General features: G+C 36.0%; 1 protein-coding gene and 1 pseudogene across 1 annotated transcript in view; both read left to right on the top strand.

Annotated features, from left to right (window-relative positions):
• The window catches only part of LOC129236047 (putative leucine-rich repeat-containing protein DDB_G0290503), a 165,951-nt gene that overhangs the window by 29,765 nt on the left and 111,375 nt on the right, over positions 1-24,811 (top strand). The gene's annotated exons all lie outside the window — the stretch shown is intronic.
• LOC129240591 (ceramide transfer protein-like) lies at positions 4,318-5,552 on the top strand (annotated as a pseudogene).

Here is a 24,811-nt window from a genome sequence, read left to right as displayed (position 1 = left end):
CTTCCTTTATCTCTCTGCGCCTAATGACATGATTTAGCCTAGTACCTACTTACGCGCAATATAATTATTTTCTCAAATAGTTGCGGTCATAATTGCGAGGTAGGGAATTCGACATTTACGCATTAAGCGGCCGAAAGTAAGACTTATCGCTTTTTTGCGGCTGTATTTGTTGCAAGCGTATTAAAAAAGAAAACCTGTTGCCGCCAAAAAGCAAATAAACCAAATCTGCTACAGTCAGGTGAACAGCAATAAAGGAGAAAGTTCTTGTATCTCTCAGGTTGTATCAGCAACAGGCAACAAGCGCACGAATTAACGATGCAGTCAACAGCCGAGAAAAAGCAAAAACGAACAAAATATACAAAGAAATAAAAAATCAAAATAAAATGAAATAAAATTAAGATAAATGAAAAGCCAGAACCCGCTAGGTGCTGTTTGGTACCTGCGGCTGCTGCTCCTACCGGCGCCGCTGTAGTTGCTGGCGAAATGTGGCCATTACTTTCGCTTTTCGCTTTTACAACAACGCCAATTAGCTGGTTTTGGTCCAGCGAAAATTATGTATGAACGTCGCGCATATCCGCGCAGGTGTTTGTGCATGTGTGCGTGCTGCTTTTTGGGCGCATTTAAATGCAGGCATTTCAAGAAGTTTAGCTTGTGAGTTTGTGGAGAAAAATATTTATTTATGGAAATTAAAAATTGGCTGCACATACTTTTATGTGGCAGGCGCATACGAAGTTAAATGAACACCACGAAATGGGGAGTGCACAAGAGTATGTATGTATGTAGGTATGTATGTAAGATATGAAACAACTGCGCCGATAATCAAGATGTGTGCAAACGCATTTGTTTTTTCATAAATGTAATAAATTGACCCCGCAGGCCGTAGACATATTAATTATTAGAATTAATGAGAAATAAAGCCACCTAGAACTCCATGCCAAACATTTCAGGTTTAGCGGCTTACTGCGCGAATGCCCCAAGAGGTAAATTAGGGTGCCTTAAAAGATAATTAGAGTAATGCGAACTGCTGTACAGCTAATTTTCGAAGCCTAGAAAACCTGAAAGTAATCAATTTGTTGAGCTTTCTCAAGCTTAGAAGGCTTTGCAGACTTCTTGCCACTAACAGAGTTCTTTCTGGTAGAGCTGTTTATGGCAAAATCGACAACACTTTCTCCAGAATTTTATAAGCACGCTGCCCTAAAAAGCTCTAGCACAGGTTCTTATTGATGAACAATTTTGTTTTGAAAATTTGACAATTTTTTTATGAAATATAGTTTAATCCCCAAAAATACGGCAACCCAAGTTAAAAGTTTTTTTAAATAAAATTTTTTTTTTTTAATTTCGTCAAAATTTCACACTTTTTGATCAGCACTTTTATAAAAAATGTTCTAGTATGCAGTTTTATAGTCCATTGAATTTTACTATAACCAAGGTAAGTTTCAAGTAGCTCAAAAATCGTGTTGATTTTTTGATTTGTTTTTTTTTTTTTTTTGCTGCCTGTGTTGGGCGTCAAAATGCCAAAATTAGCCTCTCGCTTTTGTAAACAAATCAGCTGTTTATGGAATTTGAGGTCTGCTTGTGCTTCGCTGAAAAAATTGTGAGCAGTATCTATAGAAATACTATACGTCAATTCTTTCCGCATTGCCTGTTAAGGGGGTATTCTGGACGCCCTAGACGCCTTCATTTTAGGTATATTTAAAACTAAGATATTTTTACTATCCATTTTTTATGGTTTTTATTAATATTGGAAAGCATAAAAAAAATTAATAAAAAAAATTAAAAAATCGTGGAATTACAGGCCGGCGGAGTGGAGACTACATTAAAAACAGTGCTCCATGGTTGACATGATTCCAACCCTTGTAGTGATCTACAAATCTACAAACAAATTAAAAAATTCTTCATTAGTTAGGATGTCGCTATCGCATTACGCTAAATCAAAGAAAAAAAATATTCACAAAATGGCGTCAACTTGAAAAAAAATAAAATATTTTTTCCCTCTATTTTTTACCTTTTCAAATTTGAATGAAAAATGAAGAATGTTTCAAACTTAAATTTTTCAAAATCGAAGACAGGCGCGGTAGACAGATGTATGTATAATAAAAAATTCTTATCAAACTTCAAAGCAATCGGTCGAATAGAACTTGAGATGTCATGACGACCATCTGGAAAAATTAGTTTTGAGAAAATCGCGTTTGAAGTTTGAGCAACAATTCCGATAGAATAACTTAGATCATAATATTTACTACTCTTTCTGGATTAATCGCCTATATATTTCCAGGTTTATATTATAGAAGTATAAAGCTTATCTATACTAATATTATAAAGAGGAAAACTTTGTTTGTTTGTTTGTTTGTAACGAATAGGCTCAAAAACTACTGGACCGATTTTAAAAATTCTTTCACCATTCGAAAACTACATTATCCACGAGTAACATGGATTACATTTTATTTTGAAAAAAAGGGTTCCGTAAGATATTTGCATTTTTCGGACACAAACTGAAAAAAATCTTATATATAAAATAAAGTCAACTTTTTGTGTGTGTTCGCTAACCGGCCGTGTCTTTGCACCGAATTAAACCAAACTTATACATATTGTTAAGTAGGTATTGAAGATGGTTTACGTATAGTTTGGATTCCTATTGGTGGATAGGGCTCGAGATATAGGTCAAAACGTGGACCCGGGTAACCTTCGGGTGTGTATGTACAATATGGGTATCAAATGAAAGCTGTTGATAAGTGTTTTAATACGGGGTAATTTTCATACCTATTGATGACTAGGGTCTCGAAATATATGCCAAAACGTGGACACGCCGTGTCTTTGCACCGAATTAAACCAAACTTACACACATTGTTAAGTAAGTATTGAAAATGGGTTTCGTAAAGGTTGGTGGTAATTCGGAACACTGGCAACGCGTACAGCGTTCTTTTGAACCAGCCATAATGTCGTTTAGTTTTTTAACGCTTGGGGCGGAACTGAACTGTCAAATTGACAGTGTGAGTTACAATGTGTCAATATTTTTTTCTGATTTGGATGCCATAAGGAGAAGACGTAAGTGCAAAGTGTAAAAATTGTTTGTGAATTTTTTGGAGGGGATTTTGGAACAGTGAATAATTTGAGAATTTAATGTGAAATCCGAATGTTCAAATGAAATTATGTGTTCGTGGAAAAAAAAAATTTTTCGTTTTTTTTTTTTTTTTAAATATAAATGGATAATTGTTAAAAAAGCTCCAATGCTTAATAAAACATATAAATTGAAACGAAAAATTCATGGATGATGAGGAAAAAAGACGATTGTTTCTTAGTTATTCATTTGCGTTGATTTGAAATTTAAAAACAATCTTCTTTTTTCCTGATTTTCAATTTATATTTTATATTTACTCAAAAACAAATAGGAAAAAAATATTGTTTATGCCAAAGCGCTTGAATAAAGAAATAAATAATATGAAAACCATTACTTTTCTGTTCTAAACCATATCTATTCTATTTTAGTGTGCCCAGCGAAGCGGGCCGGGTTTGCTAGTATATTATAGAATAAATAAAGGTTGTGTGGAATACAAAAGATTTTGTGGAAAGAACGAGTCCTCAAATCGTTCGGTAACATCTGCCGTTCGTTGTGCGATTCGCTCCACTCGGCCGGCTTAGACGTCACGTCACGAAATCCGCTGTATCTCCGAAAATAATTCGAATTTTGAAAAATCCGTTGAAGGGCATATTTTTGAAGGTCTAAACTTTGAAAATAAACAAAAAAAAAATAATCGATTTTTTCAAATTTTTAGACCAGAATACCCCCTTAAGAGGTTTTTAGTCGAGCCGGCCTTATTCTGCATTAAAAAGAAGAAGATTTGAGTTCTTAGAAGCTGTGAAAGAGAAAGTGTCGTAAAGGAGCTGACAAAAGAAGACTTCTGCCACTGTCTCACAATGAAAATGCGCAAGGTGTGTTAAAGGGATAGAAGAGGGATGCACGCTGGAGATGCGACAAATGGAGGGACCTACAGTTTTAAGTCGATGCCGAGCGGCAGTTGATTTTTATGAGGAGCTTTTTCATCACAGAAATACACTCGGACGCTTACCATTGATCGCCGAGGGGCGATCGCTATTAGAAAATATAAGCTAAAAACCATTCTGTGTGTAAGAAAAGAATAAAAACAGCAACAATCACCATATGTATGTACCATATGTATGTATTCAAAAATATACGTCAAAGTCATAGTTTTATGAAGATTAATCAATACAATAAATCGAACAGTATAACTTACTGCCGCGTCCGTTGTGTACTAATAATAAGGGCAATCGCAGTTTTATGTGTACTTCTTGGAAAAAATGAATGCTAATTTGTCTACGGAATCTCCAAATCTCGACAATCTCAATAACTCCACATATCCGATGCCGATAAGTGTAAATATTAAATTAAGTCATATCAATATGTTATCTTCTATACCAGTGGAGTCACAAGATCTATGGAATATGGGATATTTTCCCCTTGATACAAGCTCTCAAAGCGATGATACGGAAGATGAATACTTAGATGATAGTATAGAGCGCCGTGATTATCTTAGCAAATGGACAAATTATATACCATATATGGCTGGCAACCTCGTTATATTATTTTAAAAAATGCTACACTTCCTTACTACAAATCTGAATCGGAATCAGATTTTGGTTGCCGGGGAACTATCAGCCTCAGCAAAGCTACAATTAAGGCACATGATACCGACGAACTGCAATTCGATGTGGTTGTAAATATTTACAACAATTGGTGCTTACGAGCGGATACTCCCGAAGATCGCATTCATTGGGTCGAGGTGCTACAAATGTATAAGGAGGAGTCGGCAAGCACAGATACAAGGTCGCCATGGTAGCGCGATATCTTGGCTATTAAACACGGTGTTTGTGGCCAGTGGCAGCAGTCTGAAAAAAGTACAAAGAAACCTAAAGGAAAAAGTGGGTGAATTAGAGACTTTCAAGGATATACTCTTCGGGCAGATTGAAACTGTGCAAAGGTGCTTTGACGCATGCGTCGATCTTAATAAAGTAACAGGAAAACCTTTAGATTTGGACGAGAATCAATTTAAGGGAGAATCAATCACATTTCGTCGAACCGCTTCGGGGGTATTGACAATACCTCAACACTGCTTGAATTAATAAAAGCGATAATTTATGAATGGCGAAAATGAAATATGAGGCGAAAAAGTGCTAAAGAAAAAAATCGAAAATACGGAGAGGAAATAGAAAAAATGAAACGTACTTCGTACCCAGGGCTAGATTTGGAGGAGGGTCCGCATTCCACGTTACCAGAAGATGACTTCATTGATGCCGTTGAAACTGTCCTGAAAAATATCGAAGAGGGTATGTAAAATCGCGCAAAGTTAAAACTGCAATCTCAGCAATCATTGGCGTTGGCCCATGGTCCGCATGCACCCAACACAGAAAGAAATAATCCCAGTTACATTATGCTCGCGAAGGTCAATTGTTTGGAGTTTCAAACCTGTATACTTCCGAATGGCAGTCACGCACCAAGCCATTCGGTTGCTATAGTTCAGGAAATCTCGAACTAGCCGTTTTAAATATCTCAATTCTGTATATTTTTGACTTGGTTATGGCTGGTGATAGAGCGAATGGACGATATCACGACTCGACTTGCGCTAGGCAGTTTATGGAAATGAGATGGTGAATGCAGTGATTTGTTGAACTCAATCCTTGCTTAAGCGAGATAAGGGCAAATCTGGGATGTGAAGGCATTGATCTTGTTTGGTAAAAAAAAAATTTGGTTGTGATTTAACAATCCGATGGTCCAAATTTTCGATGACGCTGAGGCATAATTGAGGTTCTATGCCGTTAATGTTATCCTTTAGCTCTTGAATTGTTGCTGGCTTATCGACGTACACCTTTTCTTTCAAATAACTCCAAAGAAAGAAGTCCAACGGTGTCAAATCACATGATCTTGGCGGCCAATTGACATCACCGCGACGTGAGATTATTCGGCCATCAAATTTTTCGCGCAAAAAAGCCATTGTTTCGTTAGCTGTGTGACAAGTGGCACCGTCCTGTTGAAACCATCCATCCAAAAAGTTCGTTATCATCTCACGATAGCGAACACTATTCGCTGAGGCGAAAATGTGCCTCATCACTGAAGATGATTTCCTTTGAAAATTGGTCATTCACTGTTGCCATTTCCTGCCATTGACGACGCTTGGAATGCTCAAGAGGTTCCTTAGTTCTTGAGTCAATTGCACCTTGTAAGCATGTAAATGCAAGTCTTTGTGCATAACGTTCATCAACGACGAGCGTGAGTTGAGTTGGACGGCTCTTTAACCACACTATCGCGAACAGCAGCAATATTTTCTGCAGTACGAGCTCTACGAGCATGCACTGGTGTTTTCACATCTCCTACAGACCCGGTTTGCTCAAACTTTTGCACAATTTTCCCGATTGTACACACATTTGAACGATTAAATTGACCGAAAAAATCATGAAGTGCGCGATATGCATTTTGATGTGAAGGTCCGTGTTCATAATAAGCCTGAATAACGTTAACGCGTTGCTCGATTGTGTATCTTTCTACGGTTCAAATTGAGTTAGTCTGAAATTAAAAAAAATGTCAAATAAAATACAAAAAAAACTTGACGTTTAGGTGTGGCCCACATTCAACATCGGCTCTTGAAATTTAACCACCCTTTATTTAACAGGAAATAATTAGATGCCTGGAGTTAATTGCTAAAATACCAGAAATTGATTTATAAAGAGCCAATTTGTTGTCTAACTAAAAGCATTAAAACTCTTTCGCAACCGAATACTTTAGTTTTGTTGTTGAATTTTCCACAAACCACAATTGGTAATCCGTTACTGTTTGTCTGATTTTACATTTTTTGGTTTAATATCAATATCGTTGAAGTCCAGAAAGTCAAAACAAAAAAAAAACTAAAAACTATGCCACTTGCCTCGTTGCCGCATCGAAGTTGTTGCCATTGAATAAAGTACGAAATGCCCAACGATGTTGCATAGGCTGATCTCGTGCAGCCAACTACCGACAACCGCTTAACCTCAATCGGCTAACTTACAGCTCAGAGCAGACGGCGGACACCTGAGTAGCAATAGACTGTAGTCCACTTGCGGTCTTTCCTTCAAAGTTGGTCATTTGTTGGAAGCAGATCAAAGTAGTGATGCATTGCAGAGCTGCAGGTAACACAGGCGAGCCAGGCGAGTACGAAAGGAAACATCTTTAAATGTGTTTGTGTGTGTGTGTGTTGCATTCATATACAACTGAAGAATGAAAATCATATCGACAATAATGGGGGGATTTCGCAACAACTAATTTATAAAAAAATTGTACACGCACATACATATGAATTTACAAATACATACATATGTTTTAAATTTTACGCCGGTCGCCGGTTATAAGATGTGTGTAAAACACAAAGCTGTGATTGAGGCGCTTATGCTTCTTCTTTGCCATTACAGAGGATGCCGAAAATCAAGTTTCTGTTGAAGTTATTATTTGTATTTTTTTATTTTTTATTTTTTTTATATTTTCTTTTTATTTTTTTTTGTGGTTCCCCCTAACAAGCCTCGTTGACAATTGCATCGATAAGCAATAAAGCCAATAAAGTGCCGATTTTGCTCGAAAGGGTCGTTCCGCAGAAGCGGCAATGTGCAGCTGTGGTTTCGTTTGGAGCACCAACGACAATAGCAAATCGAAAAATTGCAATCGCAGCAAATGAAGAGTATGAAATGAAAACTGCTTTGTTACAAAATACCCAGCGTGGGTATTTGGGTTTGCTTTTGTCCAAATCAGTATCTTTTTCAGCTGAGTGCGGGGCGCGCTTTGGGTCTTACTGGACTTTAACTTCAATTCGGAAATCTATGGTGAAGCGAAATCAATTTCTGTGTTCTCATTACTAAGCTAAAAGAAGACCACCAAGATTAATGCGCACAAAGGTGAACACTTGTACGCGTAGGCGTGAGAAATTTTTGTTGAATTCCGCAAAAACTCAAAATCATTCACATGTAAAATAACAACGTAATTTCTGTAATATTTTTAAAGTTACCGATTCAAAATCTTTAGTTTTGCGTGCGCCTGCAATTTTTAGCTACAAATTCAGAATATAAAATGAAAGTCATGTGCGATTTGTATAAATGGCTCAGGGGCATTCGCATGCGAGTATGGGTCTAAATTTATGGAATGTAATACTTCGTATCCATGTCATTTATTTTGACAAAAAAAAAGCAGAAAAAAAACCAGTCATAATTGGCGTATTGTGTGTTGAAATGCAAACGAAATGGTGGGAAATTATGTATGCGATATGTACTTGCGTATGTGTGTGTGTGTGTGTGGCTGCGAGTAATAAGTGCAACCGCCACAATTCACACAATCCAATCAAATTCGTGTTAAAAAATCACGAAAATCATAAAATCGTGTGTTAGTGACCACATGCAGATTCGATGCGAGTGAGTGTGAAAGTAAATTTTTGTATAAAAATGGTAAACTACAACAAAAGCGCTGAAAAAAATAAAAGGTTCAAGTTGTACGTTAACAAAATTTGTAGAATCATAAAATATATTTTTTGAAATATTAAACATTTTTTATTTGTTAGTTTTCAATATCAAATTTATTATTTTTTAAATGTACTATAAAGTCATATTTAAATATAAAATCATATTTTAACAAATTTCAATAGACGTAAATGAGCCAAATGGATTTTGTAACGCGCCAGAAGGAGGCCAAGCCTTCATATGAACTGATTACATGATGGAAAAAATAATGAGATGGTGCTTGTCGTGGTACCGTTACTTTGCTCTCAGCAAATTTGACATTGAGTGACGTTGATTAGCACCAGTATGGCCAGATTATCAGTTTCGTAACTTGATTTAACATTTTTTTGTGACTTAGTCTCGGAGTTTTAGCTCTTTCTTCATGACTTTTTCTAGCCTGTTCTAATTAAAATGTAATGTTTATAGTTTTGTGAAGTAAACATTTTTTAATAATTAGTTGAATAATTCACTCAGTTTTATTTAGCTCTACTTTTTTTAAAATCTGGTCACATTGCCGCGATTACAGTTGTTTTTGGTGTTCTTCTGCTTTCGGCAGTCAAATCTCTCTCTCGCTACTACAGTGTTGCCTAGCTTTGGGTATAAAAACGCACTAAAATGCCCATTTAAAGAAAATAAAACACCAAATTTTTATTGGATTACTTAAAGAACCTTGTATGCGCGACAAATTGTCTTTAAAATGTGCGTTTTTTTTAATAAATGTGTTATATGTTAATTTAATTTATGAGTTTTTGTTAAGAAAACGACATTTTTGCTATATTTGTGGTTATGTAACTAGATAAGGTACTCTTTTTGTAAAAATGTCGTTATGATTTCTTCAGTATTTGCTGGTATTTTTTTGGTTATTTTAACTATGAATACACCTCTTGATGACCTACATATGTCCCACTAAGGATCGAGAACCGGAAGAAACGATTAGAGGTTTTAATTCGCCTTTAGTAAACTCAAACGCTTTTTAAAATGTGTAAAAAGGTGTTCGATGTTAAGAAGAGTTGAGAGAAGAAGATTAAATATTCTCACATAACCTTAAAAGGAGCAAAAAATTTAATTTTCACTTTCAAAATATCAAATTTTATAAGAACCAACAAATTTTCATTAACATTAAAATCTTCTCAGAGTGAGCTTCTTTAACATTATTTTGTTTAATAATACAGTTTTTATTTAACTTAGCTTTAAATTAAAAAAAGAAAAACAAACACCAAACTTAAAAATTTTCGCATTTTGGGTATAAAAAAGCACTAAATTTATTGCTAAGAGCAAATGGTTGGCAACATTGCACAACTCAGCTTATGCGACGTCGCGCACTCTCTGATGTGCACAATCTATGTTTCTATCATTCTTGAACCGATTCGACTGCGACTGCTATGCGCTCTGGCCTTCAAAGTACTCTCCTTCATTCCACTCCTTTTGAAGATGGAGGAAATACCTTTGTTGCTTCTATTATTACAAACCATTGCCCATTGTTTTGCGCTGCCGGCTTCCTTTTTCTTTGCAGAGGCGAATAAATGTTGCAGTTGGTTGTCTCTGATATTTGCTCCCCTCTGGTCCCTTTGACTATTTGAGGCCAACATGAGCTGCACGCCTGTTTTGTTTTCTCAATTTAATTGAAACAAAAAAGTAATAATTTATAAGCCCTCGTTGGTGGTCATTGGCGTATTTCCATGTCTTCGTTCATTCGTCATAAATATGTATAATACAATTCAGCCAATTATTGCTTTAAACTATTCCACGTGTTTCGCGGTCTTCGGTGTTATGGTATGCACATACATACATGCATACAAAGCAACAGGTTATCATCAAATTTGCTTATTCGAAGTGAAAAAATGAAATTATGTTTTTCAATTGACACCTCGAGAAGGTTACTTGCTTCACACCTTTTCACTATGGGTGCAAAATTAATAACAGCTACAAAAAGGCATAAGGAAAGGAAAAGGAATCACTCCATTTAAATATTAGTTAGGGGAAAAGAAAATCCATTATTTTGGTCTAAAATTTTTGCGCAATTGGTTAAAAACTATTTTTTGGGTCGATCTTTAGCTCCTGACGATGTACGACTACTAACATGCCGGGCAACTTCGATTATTTCTGTGATTTTATCGACATTCTCGATCATTTCTTTAACATCAAAAATGCTTGCACGGAATCGACGAAACCAAAAGTGCACGTAATTAGCTGTCACATGAACGCCACCATAAACACTATTCACGATCTTAGTGGCCTGGCTTGCCGCTTTATCAAAGAAAAACTTTAAAATATACCGAATTTTGACTCCATTATTGACACTCATAACTGAATGGAGCAAGCGAAAAACAGGATATGTAGAATTAAAAAAAAAATTATTTTAAATATTTTGGTAGTAATGTTTAACTCTACTTTTCAATTTTTTAGTCATTTGAATTTCGTAATCGCGAAATCATATTCTACACTTACCTTCATTCGGCGTTTTGCTTCCGTTTTTACGGATCCTTACACTTGAAAGTCACTATTTACTTTACTCGTACGAGCCAAGAGTATGGCGTCTTCATTTCGAGGCCATATCATCAGTACCACATCAGTAGGCTTAAACGCATTCAAAAGGAATTTTTCGTTTCGCACTCAGATCTTTAAACTTCATTGATCCAATTCCTTCACACAATGCGAGGCGTGCATTACTAAATTTAAAATCGCTACTAAGTTAAAGAAGAATACTTCCACTCTGCTTTGTTTTCGATATAATAAATAGGACCGTTGACTTGGCTGTTTTATAGCCCATTGAATTTTTGTTCAACAAAGTGCAAGTTTGAAGTGCCCCAAAAATTGGCTTGAATTTAAAATTTTTTTCGCTGGCGCTCTTGCACATTTTCTCCATATAACGAATGCTCGACATTTTTTATATGGTAGAAAAACACACAGCCAACAACTATACCAAAATTAAATAGGCACAGAGTTTAAAACTTAGTAAAATTTATGGTTTGTGCAGCAACGTGAACTGCATTTTCATAAAAAATTATTAAAATAAATTTTGAGAAATAAATTTTTTTTTTAATTTATTAATAAGCCGCTGTGATAAAGTTGTTTAACGCCGGTGTATAGTATTTGAGTTTTCCAATTTGCGTTTAAATGTGAATTTTTCTTTTACAATATATTTATTTTTCTTTTAATATATATTTGAGCCGTAAGCCCTGGCAGCTAGTGCTCCTTTTTTTTTATTGTAATTAAAATAATAATTTATTGTTATTTTCCATATATTAAATTAATTAAAAAATATTTAATGTTACAAAAATTTGATTTTTTAAGCTGATGGCCTAGCCGCTAATGCTTTTTAATTCATTGTGATTGTAATTCATTACTTTTCCAATTTTTAAATAAAAAAAAAATTTTGATTTTCCTAAGCAAAGTAAAAACATTAGCTAATTTCCTTATGGGACCATTATTATGTATTGAGTACCGATTATTCGTATTTATTCACATTTTTATTTTTACTGCAAATCAATATGAAAAACATTGCTCTCGTGAGGTTTAATTGAAATTAGCTTGTGGAAAATATCAGGGTAATTTTCATGTTTTGCGTTGCCGATATTTCCACTCCTGCTCCATCCCTTGTCACTGTGAATCCCAGGTACAACGTTTTTAATCACGTTTAAGATCTAATTCCGTGAATGTCAACCAAGAGGATAATGCAATATGATCGTGTGACATACATGAAACAACTGTGGGCATTAGATGCACCTGCATACATAAACTGCTGCATAATAACTTAAGCCCTGTGCTAAGTTCGCGTCAAAATCCATACAAACTGCATTTGAAGTGAAATTTCGTGTGTGTCTCATGACAAAGCAGTACTCAGTTCACACCGTGAAAGCACCGCACCATGTGAGCAACATGTATCCAGCAACTTGTGTCCATCAACATGTGACCAGCAACATTTTTCACATCTATTTAAAATGTACTGGCATTTAAAATTGAGTGAAAACTTTTTCGAGTAGCTGACGACTTGAGTTTCTAGGCAGCTACTTCAATTTAATTTTCTATCGATTTTGGATATAACCTTATAAAAAGGATCCTCGACCTGGACGAAAAAAGGCCAGACCCGGGTGCCCAACCGAAGGTTTTAAAAAAGTGTCCAACGTAGGGTCAAAAACACTTTTCTTATTAAAATTTGCCATTTGCTTCTGGGGCGATAAATATAAATTTCTCTTAAATTTGCGTTTCTTCTCATTTGTCGATCAATAATGCTAGCAACATTTCGTGGAAAGCCAAATTCATGTCGCTAGCAACATTTCACGGCTGTGATGGTAGTACTGTCTTTTAGTAGAAAAAACAGTTACATAGTTCTCGTTGGGCACTTTTGAGCATGGCTTAATTTTTTGCAACTACACCTATAGGCAGAAGAAATGGTAAGAGCTAATCCCTTTTTAAATATTTTTGCAATGAAGTTGATTTTAAGAATATTTCATTGAAATTACCAGCATTTGCCTACAATTTTGTGATTCTACCGTTCATAGAAAGTCAGCCCAGCCCAGTCCAGTCCAGTCACTCTTACAGACAAGTCGTAGTATCGAATTACGAAACAAGCAAGGATACACGACAGCCCTGATCGGAGCAATAAATAGTGAACCCTTGTTCATTTGTGGATTCTACTCTTACTAAAGTTCTGATGCGTAAAGTTACATTTTCAGGTTCTATTGCCTAGCAAATATTTAACTTGCTAGCACAGCTTAAACATCTCGGCTAAAAAGAATTCGGGGATGATGTATCAATGAATTGTCAAGGGTGGCAGCTACCACATCTCCAATAGGTGTAAAGCTTTGCATTACTTTACAAAAGTAAAGAATGGCGCGTGAACACTCTCCAAAAAAAGTTTTCCTCTTTCAGCAGCACGTGACAAAGATAAACATCTTCTAAGAGGTTATTGTGCTTTCGTTCAGTGATCTCTCGTTAAATGGCAATTTGCGCATAAATTTTCTACAAATGTGTAGAATGCGTAAATGCGTAGTCATTACTCTTCCTCTATTAAATTTACTTGTAGGTATTCAGCGGATCTAGCAAATTAAAACAAGTGTTCAACGCTCCCTAATCAAATATTTTCACGTATCGCTGACTGTCTTGAAATCAAATTACAAAGGTTCAACTGAAAAAAAATTCGTGGATTTATTACAGGAACTTTTATTTATATTTTGTAGTCTGTTTGTATGTATGAATGCCCCCTGCTGGGAAACCTGAGGTTGTTGAGCAATATTTGCTGGTATTTGTGTAAATGGATACGTGTGATTGGCAGTTATTTTATTTCCACCTGGTGAAGAGAGTTCAAATGATTGATTTTACGTAAATGTATTTGGTCTCTTCTTACTTCTATAATACAACACAAGGAATTACTCGCAAGAATTTTGCTCCAGCCTAACTTAATTTTTCTTAGAAGATCCTTAGGGCAGCCATCTTGAGCTGATTTTGTTCTTTCTATTTACAAAACACGATATTTCTATCTCATATCGTCATCATTTTGCGCTACTCCTCTTTGTAAGCTTTGATCTGCTGTACAAAATGTCTACATTTGTTCCAATTTTTGGTTGATTTCTTCCAGTTGTTGACCCTGAGTTTCCCCATGTAGTCTCGAGTTCGTCAATCCATGTTCATCTGGGTCTGCCTCCTGCATTTGCAACAAAGTTTTAGCGTCAATTATTTTTCGTTGAGCTCTCATGGGACCATTCTCATGGGTATAGCCTAGCCACCTTAGTCTTTGAGCTTTGATGAACCGCCCAACATGTGCCCTCTTATAAGTTGGTCCAGTTCATGGTTCCATCTTATACGCCCCCCGCCGTTGTCTTTGCCTTCACCGAAGATAAGCCTTAAACATTTTTTCCTCGAATATTTGAAGTTTGTTTTTGTCTTTTTCACTTATTGTCCCAGACTCCGATCTTTAACAAAGAACTAGTCGGACTATAGATTTGTACAGCGTAATTCTGCAAGGTCTGTTCTCATATAATATTTAAAAATTGTGATTCATGCCGGTGTTGTGAAACATTCTTGAAACAAGTGTTTCTACGTTACGTTTTTTTGCCCATAAATACTCCGAATTATATGATTCACTTGGAAAAAGATTAGCTTCCGCAATATCTGCATGCATTCCGAGCTAAAATGTTCTTTGTCTTGCGGTGTTTTATTCTGCCAAGTCACAGGCTTTCGCACATTTTTGCTGAGAAGACTGCATGCCTTGGCGCTCATTGGGTAAAAAAGTGGAAGAATATCCGGCTAATGTTAGATATGGAGCCTCTTAACGCTTTTACTTCTGAGTTCTTGTCTGTGTTCAGACCTTCTTTTTAGACAATCTTAAGAATAAAAAACTTTCGGCTTTTCTGGACTCTGCTTTTAAATCAGAATCACACGATTTGTATGCTAACTTAGCACTTTGAGATGTTAAATATTTCAGTGATGACTTTCCTGTCTACGCTATTTGCTCAATTTTTCGTGCTCGGAAGTCTTCTTAACGTAAATGCGAAACCTTTTGCACTCCCTACCGCTTATACAGTCTGTAACTTGGGTGTCCCTGAAAACATCCAAACTGCCATTTGAAATGATGTACAATAATATTTACACTAATTTTAAGAAAAGGGGATCAAAAAGGCGTGCACTTGAGATGGAGGTACTGTCGAGCAAAAGCAATTGTGGAGTCTTACAGTCTTAAAAATTTCCAGTTCTCAGGCTTTTGAACTACGCGGTATGGGTCTGTGTTGATAAATGAGACTATAAAAATGTGAGTGTTAAAGTGGCTCTAAAATTGAGCGAATCATGGTTAAAACGAAAAACAGGTGCATTCGCCTATTCTCAGGTTGTTTCCCTGCATTTTGGTTACCACTGAGTTTTACGACTCGACAGACTTTCACCTTGACAGGTCTTATATTACGATCAAAATTTCCATCTAGAGATAATTGGAAAACTGGTTGAATATTTTATGAAAATGGAGTCAGTATATATACCGACGGTTCTAAACACAACGACCAAGTGGGAGGTTGTGTCTATTCGGATACTACAGGCAGGAGCATAGCTTTCTGCTTACCTGATCATTGCCGCGTAATCCAAGCTCAAGTTTTGGCGATTAAAGGCTGGACTAATATTAGCTAGATTTATAAAGTCCCCAGAATGGCTTAAAGAAGTAAGAAGGGAAGTAAGCATGAGATAGTTCCGGTGGTATCACAGGGGCCCCTATTCGTCCTATGTGCGTCGTAACACGGGCCCTTTACCTAAACTAACCTAATGGGCGTAGCGTTGGGCACTAAACTGTGTTAAAAAAACTTCCATGTTAAATTAAATTCGATTAAAATGCTTGGAGGGTACGTATGTACTATCTGTAAATGTCCGGGTTTGGCAACTAGATGACTAAGGTCACTGGACGCTCCTTTCTTCGACAGCCTGGGGCAGTGCGCTAACCTAAATCCCACCACTCTCCTCCATTATATCAACAGCTCTGGCTGGCTGTAGATATCTGCCTGTTGGAGCTCTCATAATGATATCAAAACGGTGCTTTAGTGCATTTCACCTATATACAATTGGAGGCCCCGATGTGTGTGTCCCCGTGGCGTTACCTCGATCTCTACTACGTATCTCTGATCGTAAGGGGTAGTTTTTATGTTACGCTGATTTACTCAAAACTGGGTGCTGTGCTGAATTGGAACTAGTGAATAAAGCTCTAAGATGCATAGAAAGCGCTTTTGTTCCAAGCCGTCAAAAATATATCATATAAGGTTAGCAAATGTCCCACGGGATATCAACGCATAAACAAGGGTACGAATTGGTATCAGATCTGAACTCACTACCTCAGAGTCAGTGAACTTTTCTGCAGGGTATTTATGTAAGCTGGTTTAGAGAAAATAAGTATATGTACAAGGTGAAGTCATTTAAATAAATACTCATAGCATAACCGCAGTTGGTTCAAAGCCTGTTAAAATCATGGTTAATAATCACCACCAATGGCTAATGTGTTATTGTTGTAATAAGTTTTAACGAGAGTGCTCAGAATTTCTAATTGAGTAGAGTAAGCAAAGTGTCATTCAGAAGAAAGCATAGAAATTAAGGAGTAGCAAAAAAGAGGTAATAGCAAAGCAAACCTAAGGCAAAAGTCATAGCAATAAGCATAAGTACATAGTAGCACATAAATTGACATAACAAACAGCGCTGGCCAGACATTTATAAAATCGACTGTATGCGTGGGTATTTGTTGCTTTTTTTCTTCGTTTTATATGCCCAACAACACCAAATTATCAGCTCCAATTGATCTACCAGCAGCGTACAAGTGTGCTGCGCATGCTCGCAGCTCCACAGCAATTACATAGCACACACCTATGCATACATATGCGTACATGCATGTGGATGTATAAAATTAATCAAGTGGCCGTTTACTGAAGTTTGATGTGAAGCATGTGCTCCGACTTTTTTTTGTGTTTGAGTGAGTGTTAAGAGGCCAGTACTTCTTTTGTTCTTCATGCCTGTTTTTCGCGTTTTTAATACTCGATGCATGCTCCAGATAAAATCGTTGAGTGTTTTGTTGTTAGCTGAATTTAAATTTGTTTCCACTACAATTCTATTTCGGTTCTTAGGCTTTCAAATATTTCCTTTTATATTATTATGTATTCTTAGCTATTATTTACAGTTATACGTAACATTCATCCAACATTCATTGGGTGCCCAGAATACGTTACGCAAGCATTTTTTGTTCAAGATTTATGTGTTTGCTTTAATGGCCAATTCTCTGCCTGCAATAGAGGTTCGAATGCGTGCGTGGCATATGATATCATTTCGAGTGAGTGCCAACAGAAGTTTGTATATTCACAGAGAATATTTGAAAATGTCGAGTTTTGAGAGATTGAGAGTGTAGGAAATTCGTGAATGAGCCTTCTGAGTGCCGTGCAATTTCTTCTTCAGGCAAATTTTTAATGCGATTCTTTAGGATGATTGTGCATAAATGCAAGGACTTATGCTGTAATTTGTTTAAAATAGTTGAAAATGCTGCGTTTAATGCAAGGGGATGGTTTTATGCGTTCAACAAACAAAATGTAGATATCGCTTTATCATTTGAAAACTGACGCGTAATTATCGAAGCAGAGTACTGATGTTGTTTAGATTTTGCTGTGTACTACGAAAAAAATTCAATTGTAATGTAGGGGTTAGACAATGTCTCAGAACATTCATAAAGTTAGTAACTTTAGCTACCCTACTTTTCTCGTTCCGACACATTTCGAAGCGAGCTCAAATTGAACAGACTTCGCTAGAAATTTTTAAAAATTACAAAGAAATTACAACTTTCCATTGTCAACATCACACGACAAAAGTGAAGGAATTGTTCTTTTTTATTGGGAAATTTTTTTTATTATATTTGCTTAGAGACTACAAAATACTTTCTGATGCGTCTGACCTGCCTTCGCTCGAAGGTCTTTGGCACTGATATATTAAGAAGCTCCTTGCCACCACAATATCTACCCAGATTTCTTCGGAGGTAGGGTAGATTTAAAGAAAATTAAAAAGGAATCCGTGTGCAGTACAATGGACTTAGTGTTGTCTGAGTGCTGTACTTGCTAGTTGCCCCGACAAAACAAAGAAAAATACTTTCTATACGGATTTATTTTTAAGAATTGTGAAATCGGGGAAATCGCAAGACCGGTTCCCTCACTGCTCTGCTTTACCTAAAATCGAAATTTAAGTTAGTAATAGAATATGTCTATAGCTTCTTAAATTTCTTTAGTTAAGTTAAGTTATAACTAACCATTAACACAATTTTTCTTATGATAGGTCGGGTAAAATATTAAGTTAAGTAAAGTTACGTAAATTACGGTAAGTTACGCTCTTAACCTGCACTAATGCGATCATTTTTGTATGAATAACCAATTTCGAAATTTAAGTTAATAATAAAATCTGCACATTGTTAAGTTTCTGAGGTTAAGTTTTAACTAACCACTAACACAGTTTTACAGCAGGTTTGTTAAAGTATTAAGTTGAGTTAAGTTACGTAAATTAAGTTAAGTTACGTTAATGAAGTTAAGTTAAATTACGAGTAAACTACAGTTAAGTTAACTGAGTTAAGTTAAAACGTAAACTGATTTAAGTTAAATTACGTAAATCACGCTCTCAACCTGCACTAATGCGATCATTTTCGTATCAATAACCGATTCCGAGATAATAATAAAATCTACAACTTTTTAAGTTTCTTAAGTTAAGTTTTAACTAATACAGTTTAGTTAAATAACATAAATTAAGTCAAGTTAAGTTACGTAAATTAAGTTAAGTTAAGTACATTAGTTAAGTTAAGTTATGTCAAAAGTTAAGTAAAGAAAATTAAGTTGAGTTAAGTTACGTAAATTAAGTTAAGTTAAGTTAAGTGCATTAGTTAAGTTATGTTATGTCAATTAAGTTAAGTAAAGTAAATTAAGTTTAGTTAACTTACTTAATTTAAGTTGAGTTAAGTTACGTAAATTAAGTTAAGTTAAGTACATTGAGTTAAGGTAAGTTACGTGAATTAAGTTGAGTTAAGTTACGTAAACTGAGTTAAGTTAAATTACGTAAATAACACTCTCAACCTGCGCTAATGAGATCATTTTCATATCAATTACCGATTTCCTAAGTCATTCATTCCTCATTTTACTGCTGGAAATTGAATCTCCAAAAAGTAGGAAGTAGTATACTTTTCATAAGCAGTAAGGAAGTGCAGAGTGTAGGCGACGTCTACATACATACTTATTGTGTTGAATTATGCAACATCATAAAAATTATTTAACTCATGCATGCATCATACGAGCAAATGCACTTACATACATTCATACGTGCCTATGTATATGTCTGTGGGTATGCAATTACATTGTACAATAAAAAGTAATAGCGTGTGAAATTCGATAGTTGTATGATTGTGCGGTTGAGTGGTCCTGGCCTGGTCACTACAATAGTTGGCTCAGATTAATGGCTAATAAAATAACTCACAAAATTTGTTGATTTCATGGTAAGCAAATCTGCCCTCAGCTACCCAGCTACACGTCGCCATAAGCACCGGCTACCGGCTAATATTACGTGTGCCTGTATATGTATTTGTTTGTGTAAGTATGCAGCAACGCCTTTATAACAAAACATTGCAATAACATCCGGTACTCGTAAAATTAGCAAATTTCATTTAAATGGTAGCAAAGTGAGCGAAGAGATTAAAATAAAGCAAACGCCAGAATGGCACGGCTGATTGCACGAACTTTGTGTTAAGGAAAAAGCAGCGAAAAACAACAATTCAGCACCAAAACAGAAATGAGTGAGTGGGCCTGCACTTTAACATCTGAGTCTGCTTTTGCGCAATTCAGTCCAGTCAAAAGTGTTAGCGACAAATTAAAAGCAACAGCTGTTTTCCCCTTTTTCCTGTCTTGTCGTTGATGCGTTGCCGACTGTCGCAAAGTTATTATTAAACCATTGTAGGTTTTTTTTCGTTTTTATTTTTGAATTGCGGTTGCTGTAGCTGAGACGCGTGCCAATTTCCGCTGAAGGCGTGTCAGTGGCAATTGCAGCGGTTCGCATTCGCACTGAAGATGCATTAGGATGGTCCAAAAAAAAAAATTTTTTTTCTTGATACCACCTCATAAATTTGGCCATAAAGTCAACATCGACAAAACGGCATCAATAAAAATTAATACCACAAATGACAACAATTTTATGCTTCATGGCAAAGAAATTGAACAAGTCGAAGATTTTACTTACCTAGGCCGTGCAATATCTGCCGAGAATAGGCGGGAGAGGATAGCCTGGCCAGAATAAATAGAACTACTGGCGCATATGCTCAGTCGCTCTAACCTGTAACTCTATACAAATATCCTTTGAAGCAAACAACAATGATACAATTTAAGGGGTTACATATTATACGTCCAGCAGCGCCAAGAATGCGCTAAAAGGAAAACTGGTTTTAGAAGGGATAACAATAGAAGTAAATATAAGAAAATTGTATGCATTGTTTATTAGCACTTAAACTTTATAAAAAAATTATTTTAATTTTTCTTTACAAAAATTAGTACATAAAAAAGCACGTGACTCCTTGAAATGTTGATGGATCTGTAAAAAGTAAAAAAATGCTTGTAAAATAAAGTTGTAAAATTGCAATTTGCGGCATTTTAAAAAAAGTATGCGTTTTACGTTATAAATGTCACACTTTAATTTTGTTTATCAAATTTTTTAATAAAAATATCAAAAATAGAACTATAGAAAAAAACCGCACTAAAAAATATTAAAAACTGCATGAGTTATCATGCAGACCGTGCCGGAAAAAGTAGTTTCGAGAAAAACGAGTTTAAACTTTCAAGTGCAAACGAAGGACAGCCATCTGTGCGCATCAAACTCTCATCGAGCAGTTACATTTTCCATCATAACTTTGGATCTATGGGGAATTTTTACAATCGATATATAGAAGAATAATCTGTATAAAAATCAATTTTTTGAAAATTCTGGACGTATGTAACCCCTAAAATTTGGTATAAATGTTTGCATATTGATATTATTTTATCGTAATTTCTCTTCACAAGTGCCGAAAAATGGTAAGAAAAATTTAAAATAACGAGCGGAATATTTTTTTTAATGTTTTAAATTTTTTCTATTAGAAATTTTTTTCTATTTATAGAGTTTTTTATTTATATAGAATTTATACGGTCTCAATAAAAAATTCTAAATTTTTTTTTAATGTTTTTAAAATGTTTTGCATTAGAATTTGTTTTTTATTTATAGAGAATTTTTCGGGTCTCAATAAAAAATAGTCAATTTTTTTAATGTTTTTAAAATTTTTTGTATTAGACATTTTTTTCTATTTATGGAGTTTTTTTATTTATAGAGAATGTTTACGGTCTCAATAAAATATAACTAATTTTTTTTTTAGATAAACTATTGTATATAATTTTTTATATATTTCTGAAGGGAAGATAAAAGCGGAGATTAAATAATTATATACCAAATTATTACTGAAAAGCGAGTTTTCCCCATGGGAATTCTATGGTAATTTGCAAATCATTGGCAGCACGGGTGCATATAAAATTAAAAAATAATAATTAAAAATAGGTAGCTCTTTTTACCAAAGCACAAATTTAGGGATAGCAGCAAGGAAAACTTGTGTTTTTTTTTTTGTGGTCACCCTGTACTATACATGCAAATTGTGAGCAACACGTGTATTTCCACTTTACCCCTTCGTATAGGAGCACTTTGATGTGTTTTCAACAAATTATTTGCAAACTGTATAAATGCCCTTTTCACGTTTATATTGGCTTGTGTAAGTACGCAACTGTTTTTTTATACTTTTAAATGCACACGCACATAATACACTTACTGAAATGCAGTTCATTCTTAACATAAAAATGCCGGTGGTCCCGTTGCCTTTTTAGCAGCGCTCTCTGCTGAAATATTAAGACGAAAATTCCCCCACAATACTACAGTTGAGTGATTTCCCCCTACTCAATATGTGTGAATAGCATATATGTTGTGTGTGTGTGCGCGTGGCTGCTTGAATTCGTTCTTTAAGAAAACATTTGCGTTATATGTTGCATGTCTTTTTAATGAACTGCTCCCGCACGTGGCATAACTCAGCTATGGAAGTAAAAAAAGTAAAAGACAGATGGATAGACAAAGGGCGAGGCATTATTTTAAACAGTTTCAATTTAATACTTTAGGGAGGTTTGCTCACATGGCTGTATGTAGATGGAAATTAAATTGTCGGAAGTCTTGTTCAAGTGTGCGTTAAAACGGCTGTTTGTACATCACAATCAGATTAACTACTGTGTGAAAACAGTTTAGGCCATCGGTTGAATTGCCGGTGTTTATAGATCATAATAACGAAGCACAATTTCTTTAAGCTTTGCATTCATTAGATTTGGTGTAACTGTAAGCCACATAGCAAAGCATTTTACCCGCATGCGATCAAACATTTATCCACGCTTATTTAACAAACTTAAAAAGTATATTTTGAACGCATACGTGTTTGGTAGATTAATCATAATTTAAATTTTTTGAACTCTTGCTGCACCACACGGAATTCGAATCTAAATTTTCCAACACTGCTTAGAAAAAGCGCATGCGCGACACGCCAGCGACCACCAGCTGTTTAACGTGAAGCCTTCTCTTTCGAGTACAGCATCTCTCACTTCTGTACACAAGTCATTGAAGTCGTAGTCTTCCTTGATATTCAAATGTTTTTGTTTCGCTGGAAATAACTTGAATTTAAAGTAGAGCTACACTATGCGCCGCTTCATTCTGCATTGTTCCTCTAGCACCTTCTAGACAAGTGTATAATCCTAGCGTTAGTATTAAGTGAATCTGTATGAAATCTTAAACAAAATTTTTACAGAGTCAGTCTCGTTGCTTAATAGCCACACCTCTTATACAAATGCACATACATACATACATATGTGGTGATGGTTTTTTTGATGATGCGCTAATTACGGAGAGGTGAAAGTGTTGCTTCTATCAAATTGCATGGCTAGAGGAAAGAAATTAGTCCACGCTGTTTTAAAATACCAAATCGTATAAAACCGCTTACGCGATTTTGGCCGAGTTTAACAAAGCGCGCCAGTCGTTTCTTTCTCGTGCTAACCGGCGCCAGTTGGACACACCAAGTGAAGCCAAGTCCTTCTCTTCCTGATCTTTCCAATGCAGGGTTTCCTCTTCCTTTGCTACCACCAGCTGGTACCGATCCGAATATTTTCAGAGCCGGAGTGTTTGTATCCATTCGGACCACATGGCCCAGCTAGCATAGCCTCTGGATCTTTATTCGCTGCGCTCATCATACAGCTCATCGTTCTATCGTCTGCGATACTCACCTTCGATAGTGTACAAAGGTCCAAAAATTTTCCGCAGAATCTTTCTCTCAAACACTCTAAGCGTCACTTCATCACATGTTGCCATCGTCCACGCATCTGCGCCATACGTTAGGACGGGCATGATGAGAGTCTTGTAGAGTATTAGTTTGGTTCGTCGAGAGAGGACTTTACTGCTCAGTTGCCTACTTAGTCCAAAGTAGCACTTGTTGGCAAGAGAGATCCTACGTTGGAATTCAAGGTTCCTGGTGGCTGGTTCCTAAATATACGAAGTCTTTTACAAACTCGAAATTATAACTGTCAACAGTGACGTGGTTGCCGATACGCGAGCGCGCCGACTGTTTGTTTGAAGACAGGAGGTATTTCGTTCACCACCAGACCCATTCGCTTTGCCTCTTTATCCAGTTTGGAGAAGGCATAACTTCTACATATGGAGGATGGTTCCATAGAAGTCCACGGTAGTTGGGAAAGTTACTGATCGCTATTCACTCGGGAGTGGCCAGGACGATTCTTCTGCATATGGTTCAAGTAGCTCACAATTTCGGGATTAGCCCAAGTATCCTCTGGGTAGCTTACGAACAACCGTTCGGGAGTGAGCCAACGTGAGAAGGAGAATCATTCCAGGATAGCTGGTTGTGCGCTGAGCTTGGGACCCGCTACTTAAAAATCACGCCAATGAAAAGATATAAAAAGCCTTTCCATAAAACGTATTTGTCCTCTCTGTAATCGCCAAAGCTCAGTAGGATGTGAAGTGTCTTGCCCGTGGTGTGAAAGGGAAAGATATCTAGCGAGTAATGAATTAGAAAAATTCACTTTTAATAATATTAAATGAACTACAACATTTCTAAGACGCCGATCAGTTGATGGTTTTTCGGCATTGCTGCAAAATATATTGACTTAACCTTTAATCGTTGTTTGTGTTAATTTGACACCATTTGCACAATTTTTTTAAGTGCACACATTTTAACTATTTCTGTTCGAATTATATCAAAGTATTTGTCCATATACGTGCCTTTAAAATTAATCTTCCTTTTAGCCGGTAGGGGCTACTGTTGACAAAATTGACTTAAAAACTTTTCATTCATGAGAATTCGGGGCATACGATGGCACAGGTTGGGATAGTTGACAATACATCAGTTGCCGTTCAGAGGCGGAATAAAACTGTAGGCGCCTACATATGTGGAAAAATATCAATACTCACATCACAAATAGAACGACGAGCGCGGCCAAACCACTAAAAGGGCGGGAGCGCCAATTATAAATCAGAAAACTGAATCCCTCGAAAGGTATTGATGTGTAATCTGTCCGGTTGGTAAAAAATGCGTTAAGAGGAGACTGATTCTTATCAAAAAATTTCCAATTGACTGTTGGGAACTGCTGCTGTACAAGAAAAAATGTCTGCCATTTTTAACGTTTCATGTACGGGAAGTGTGGACTGGAAACACATCGTCGCATGCGTCAGGCTTGCCATTGCTGGTCCA

Source organism: Anastrepha obliqua, chromosome 1, assembly GCF_027943255.1.
Source record: "Anastrepha obliqua isolate idAnaObli1 chromosome 1, idAnaObli1_1.0, whole genome shotgun sequence".
NCBI classification, from domain to species: domain Eukaryota; kingdom Metazoa; phylum Arthropoda; class Insecta; order Diptera; family Tephritidae; genus Anastrepha; species Anastrepha obliqua.
This window is presented reverse-complemented; position numbering and strand designations above follow the sequence as displayed.